The sequence below is a fragment of the Condylura cristata genome, unplaced genomic scaffold (genome assembly GCF_000260355.1).
Source record: "Condylura cristata isolate star-nosed mole 26May11 unplaced genomic scaffold, ConCri1.0 scaffold00001, whole genome shotgun sequence".
Lineage (NCBI taxonomy): Eukaryota > Metazoa > Chordata > Mammalia > Eulipotyphla > Talpidae > Condylura > Condylura cristata.
In genome coordinates this window covers 56,847,406-56,853,378 of record NW_004567102.1, presented here as the reverse complement: position 1 = coordinate 56,853,378, position 5,973 = coordinate 56,847,406, and positions in this window count along the sequence as shown.

Genomic DNA, 5,973 nt, shown 5'->3' with positions numbered 1-5,973 from the left:
GATTGCGCTGGCGAAACACTTGTAGAAGGTGCTGCCTAGCAGTGCCACAGCTACCCAGGTGAGGGTCGCAATCAAGGAGGCGACACTGATCTCCGCAAAGGCCATCAGGGACTCTCTTCTGGGGGCACAGAACTGGCTGCGGTCCTGCCTGCAGCAACCAGTTGTCAGAAGCCCGGTGCGTGTGCGCACACTTAGCCCATGAAAAAAGCGCCCGCGCAAGCATCAGCATGAAGAGCAAGCGTAGGGCAGGTTCCAGGTGGGGTGCCGGGGCACTCGAATATTATAGTTGAGAAGATGCGCTCTCCGCCTGCTGTCAGCCCTGTCAACAAGCTGTAGCCTCGTGTGCTGCCTTATTTGAGTAGGTTCACCAGTGTGGGGAACTTCTCCATGAGGCGATTAACCTGGGTCTCCATTTCTAGTCAGTCGGGCCTGCATGCTTCTGCCATGAGGTGCTTAACCTGGGTCTCCATTTCTAGTCGGGCCTGGATGCTTCTGCCTCTTTGCTGCCTCAGCAATGGTTTGGGTGGGCTGGAGTCTGGGACATCCTGTTCTTGGCAAAAAAGGAGCTTTTCAAAACAAGAAGAAGGCTTCACAAAGTTTTGATATCTTCATGCAGCCAAGTCAGCTTTGATTGAAAGCAGATCAAGCACATAGCCCCAGTTCCCCAGTGGCCACAAGTTCCTAAAAGACAATATTGATGCTGCTTTTTTTGGAGTTAGTGTGTTGGGAGTGCGGGGTCCTTGGGTTCACCCTGGGTAAGATTTCACCAGGGCTCCCCTTTCAGTAATATGCTGCAATTTTCTCCAGGTGAATATTTCCACCAGAGGCATTAGATATATTTAAACAGCAGGTTTATTAGGGGAATGGACAGAGGAGTAAAGGACACTTGCATAGCACAAAGGCCAGGAAAAACTGCCTGAAAAGGGACAGGTTTGTTGAGAAAGACCTGCATAATTGCAAGTTAGCAGCCTTGAGGAGAGCTACCCACACTGAGGGAGGTCAGTGAAGAGAAGCCCAGGCATGGTAGAGGTTGAGCACAGTCAGGAGGCTGCTGCCCTGCAGAGGAAGGGAGTTGGTGGGAAGGACACCTGCATTGGCAGGGTGGGCAGGACTGGGGCCTGCACAAGGGCAGAGACAGCACTGGTCAAGTCTTTTTCTCTTTGGGAGAGGCTCAATCCTCATGAACCTGGGTTTACTGTTGACTTTGAACAAATCATGTAGTAATTGGAAAAACAAACAAACAAACAAACAAAACCAGGAGAATCCATAATAGCCTCAATCTCCATATCTTTTAAGTTTTGGGTCTGTGTCTACCTGCTTAGATCTCATGCTTTGTAATCAAAGCATTGCTAAGGATCTTGTTTTCTACAGCAGGAACTATGGCTATGCTAATCCCTTCTACCCCAACTTTGGGAGTGACTCAGTCTTGAGATGCCTCCTTTCTATTCCTTCCTCCAGCAAACCACAGTTGACTTTGTGTCAAAGGGCAGGGTGAGGGGCACCCCAGACATTGGTTCCGCCATCTACCACATTGAGACGATACATATAGACTTTAATGGAAAGGAACTTTAATACAATTAGAGTGCAACGCAGAAAAGACAAAGAATATAGTTTACAAATCTATACTTATAGCTTGTGGCAGTTACAATTTCTGGTCAGAAACACTTCCATTGTTTCATTTGTGTCCACCGACTAGAAACTGGGTTTTTTCCTTATTGATCCACCGCACCAACCAAAGGAAAGTTAACCATTCCCTTCTGGGTATAAGTCCACCCAAACTGGTTTGCCCAAAGCAAAGCCCAAAATTCTGCCACTGTCTAAACACTTTCTGTCAGAGACCCATAAAAAAAAAATGGTCAGAAGCACCATCCACATTCATCATCTCTGGAGCCACTCTGGAGATTGCTTAGCCCTTTATACCCAATCTTTTCTGAAAAGACATTGCTCAAAACTTCAGCCTTTAGTGGGAATAGAATAATGCATTAATGGTGTGAAAAGATTTTGAGAAATATCTCTGAGAGTAGGCTAGATAGTATTCGAATATTTTGGAAATCTATAATTATACACCAATTTACTTCTTTACCTTTCAAGTTATGAGTTAGAGTTCCTCATGCTCAGCACATTGAAGAAATAATGTTATGGGATGGTTTTATTTTAGTACTTGTCTTCCATTTATCATCAATTTCAGTATAGGTCTCAGATAACAGACATTTCCTGCAAAAACAAAAGCAAAAGCAAGAAAAAAATACTGAAGGAGATATATATTCACACTGAATCTGAAAGTTCTCACAGTCATCTTCAAATGAACTATTGAGAGCTCAAACATTTTCTGTAAATTTCATGAAGTCAAATTAATGGTATGGCCTGCTTGTAATGCGTTCTAGATTCTAGCAAAGTGTCTAGCAAAATATCCTAACCCCATGACCCATCCTTGAGAGAAAAATCAAATTAAGGTCCATGTGTTCTTTAAATATCTAAAATGTGTAATACACAAATTTAGATAACAAACTTGACAAGTAAACAGAAAAAGATGGTTAAAAATTATATAGGTCAGGCCCTCCCTGGTGGTGCAGTGGGTTTAAGCACAGCACTAAGAAGCTAAAACCACTTCCTCTTGAGTTTGATCCCTGCCTGCCCCGGAGGTGACCCACATGGTGCGGCAGACCACTCCTGACCCGCCCGCTGCTCCCCTCAGCAGTATACTTTGATGATCTGCCTGTTCTGTCCCCACTTGTCTCTGTGAATCCTCTCACTGCCCCTGCACCTCTGGCCTGTACCCCAGTTATGTATGCACTAATAAATAAATCTTAAAAAAAAAAAACTACACAACTATATGAGGCATTGCAGCCACTGCCCAGGTATTCAGTAATAATTTGTGACAATAATGAGTAAATCAATCCATGAATGAGTGAATGAGTGAGAATAAATATGTGTGTATATATACATATGTTGTATATATGTACACATATACAAACACACACATCTTTCTTGCATATACATGGAACATACTGCAAGATTCAAAATCACTGTCACGTTTTTATTTCTGTGAGGTAGGAGAGCTGGTTGGCAATGAATATAGGGTGAGATCTATTGTGTATCTTCCCTTAGGATTTGAATCTTTAAAACATGCATATGTGGTCCTCCCTGGTGGCGCAGCGGGTTAAAGCACTGCACTGAGAAGCTAAAAAAAAGCCAATTCCGCATGAGTTCAATTCGCGCCTGCCCCGGTACAAATAAATAAATCTTTAAAAAAAAATGCATATGTTACTTTCAAAATTGAAAAGGCTAACAAATATGTCTTGAGTTAATGGAGAGGCTCTAAGGAACTATTCAGGAAAGAGATTTTTCATAGTGTCTTCTTTCTCTTTCCTTCTTCACACATAGGAATTCTATCAAGGTGTGCTAATGAAACTGGAGAATGCTAACAACTCACTTCATCTTGCCAGAAGTAATAAATCATATGAAAAGCACATAGTGACTAAGGAAAACAGAACAACTGAGTGAGAACTAAAGATGAGAAAAAGCAGTGAAACTAGAAAAGGCAAGTTTGAAAGGTGGGGTGGGTGCATTAATCCGTGCCTGGAAGGAAACAAATGGAAAGATCCACCAGCCCCCTTTAGGTAGACAGGCTGTGCTCTATCACATCTTCTGTGTGCCCACTACTGGGCAAAGAAACAAAGCAGAGAGAAAGGTTGGGAAAATAAAGAAAGGGGTGTGTAGCTGGCTGGGGAGCTCCTGAGGAAGGATCACAGGGAATTCAGCATCAGACAAGTTGGAAATCACCACCAATTCTTTTCCATGTATCCAGGCAGATTTTTTTTTTCTTTTTCCAGTTTGGGCTTTAATATTTCAGTTTTCCATCATTAAAAAATACCCATGTTGGTTGGCCCTCCCTGGTGGCGCAGCGGGTTAAAGCACAGCACTAAGAAGCTAAAGCCACTTCTGCATGAGTTCAATCCCCGCCTGCCCCGAAGGTGACCACATGGCATGGCAGACCTCTCCTGACCTGCCCGCTGCTCCCCTCAGCAGTGTACTTCGTTGATCTGCCTGTTCTGCTCCCCACTCTGTCTCTGGTGAATCCTCTCACCCTCCGCATCTCTGGCTTGTACCCCAGTTCTGTATGAATAAATAAATAAATCTTAAAAAAAAATACCCATGTTGGAAGCAGCCCAAATGCCTAAAAGTAGATGACTGGATTAAAAAGATGTGATACACATATACAATGGAATATTACTTAGCAACCAAAGAAAAGAAACACATGTCTTTTGCAACAACTTGGATGGAGCTGGAAAAGATCATGCTTAGTGAGATAAGCCAGAAGGAAAAAGAAAAATACAGGATGGTTTCACTCATAGCAGGAGTATAATGGACCAGGCAAGAAAATAATAAGAATAATGAACAGCCATATACCAGAGAGGGAAGTGCACGGGACTAAGGTGATGGCACGCGAGTGACCTGGCGATGGGAAACCCGCGGGGATTACAATTGAGATGGAAAAAAAATGTACAAAATGATGTAAAATTAAACTATTATATTATATAAAAAATACCCATGTTTAGAGGAAAATCTAGAAAAGCAATAGGTTTTTGGTGAGTTAAGTGACTGTTTAAAAGAGCTGAGAACGGCTCCAGACTATGAGCAACAGGGAATGAGGAGAGAAGAAACAACTAGTCATGTTAGAATTCCAGTTTATTCCAGGAATGCTTTCCTGGAGTCTGTGGTTATATAGCTGCAGTACAATCAAGCAAAGAGAATCCCTTGAAGATGTATTCTCTTTCCATGGAAGGAGGAAAAACTTGGGGCAGATATTTGGTGCATGTTGGGAGTTTATGCAGGAGGGATTCTCTCTACAAACACAGAGCATTAATCACGATGGCTGCTGGAGAACTGAGCTGGAAGGACATCACCATTTTGTCACTGGAGTCCTGGTCTACCCAGGAACCGCACACTGCCCTTGCTCTGGTTCTGGGTGCTTCAGATCCTGATTTTCAGGAAGTAACTCTTCCCTCTTTAGGGGCCACTTCTCAGATGAACATATATAACACCATTTCTGTTTCTGCATTCTTTCCTAGGAGGTACTTGCCTCATCGGAAGGGTGAGATGATTCTTTTTGCCTCTCTCTGCCATGCATTTCCTGGTCCTTTTTGTGTACTACCTACAATGCACTGCCACGTTAATGTCGGGGTCAGCTTTACCAAAAATCATGGAAGAAGCTTTGCCATGCCTTCAGGCTCCATTATCATGCTTCCCACCACTAGATTTCTAAGCCCAAGACTCCTATTCTAAAAAAGGAAATGAAACTTTTTGAGGCACCTGCTAAACTGTGAGAAATTTTTATTTCCTGCTACTGCTGCCGATAGTTAAAGTAAAAAAGGAAAACCCTCCCTTTAAATAATTCAACTATGTGTGGGTATGGAAGATGGTGGAGAAATGCTGCAATATTTGGTCTAGTCACAAAGCAGGTGCTGCCTTGTGCAAAGGAAAGAAGAAATAGGATCCTCTTTCTTGCTGTGTAGGCTAGGAGAGCTCCATGTGATTAGCAGATGTTGACCACATCGCCTATGCTCAGTCTTTCTAAATTACTCCAACTTTATCTTAATCTTTTCTAGCCTAGCATGTATTTCCTTATTACAAAAGATACTTTTATAAACTGTTACTCATGTCCTACTAGCTTGTCACCTCTCCATCTAAACTATACATTTCATGAGGCAAGAATCATGCTCAATGTAATTTGCTCCCTGGTTAGAGTTCTCACTGAGCCTACTGCCCAGGTGTTCAGTAAGTATTTGTGGCAATAATGAGCAAATCAATCCATGAACAAGTGAATGAACACATGAGATGCACAATTGGAATTTCTCTTTTCTTACTGCAGTCAGTGCCATGCCCACTTTATTTAGCTTGGAATATAAGCTCTCTGACCTATCCAGCTTGAAACAAAAAAGGTGTTTTAAAGTGTCAAACAGTAGGTGAATC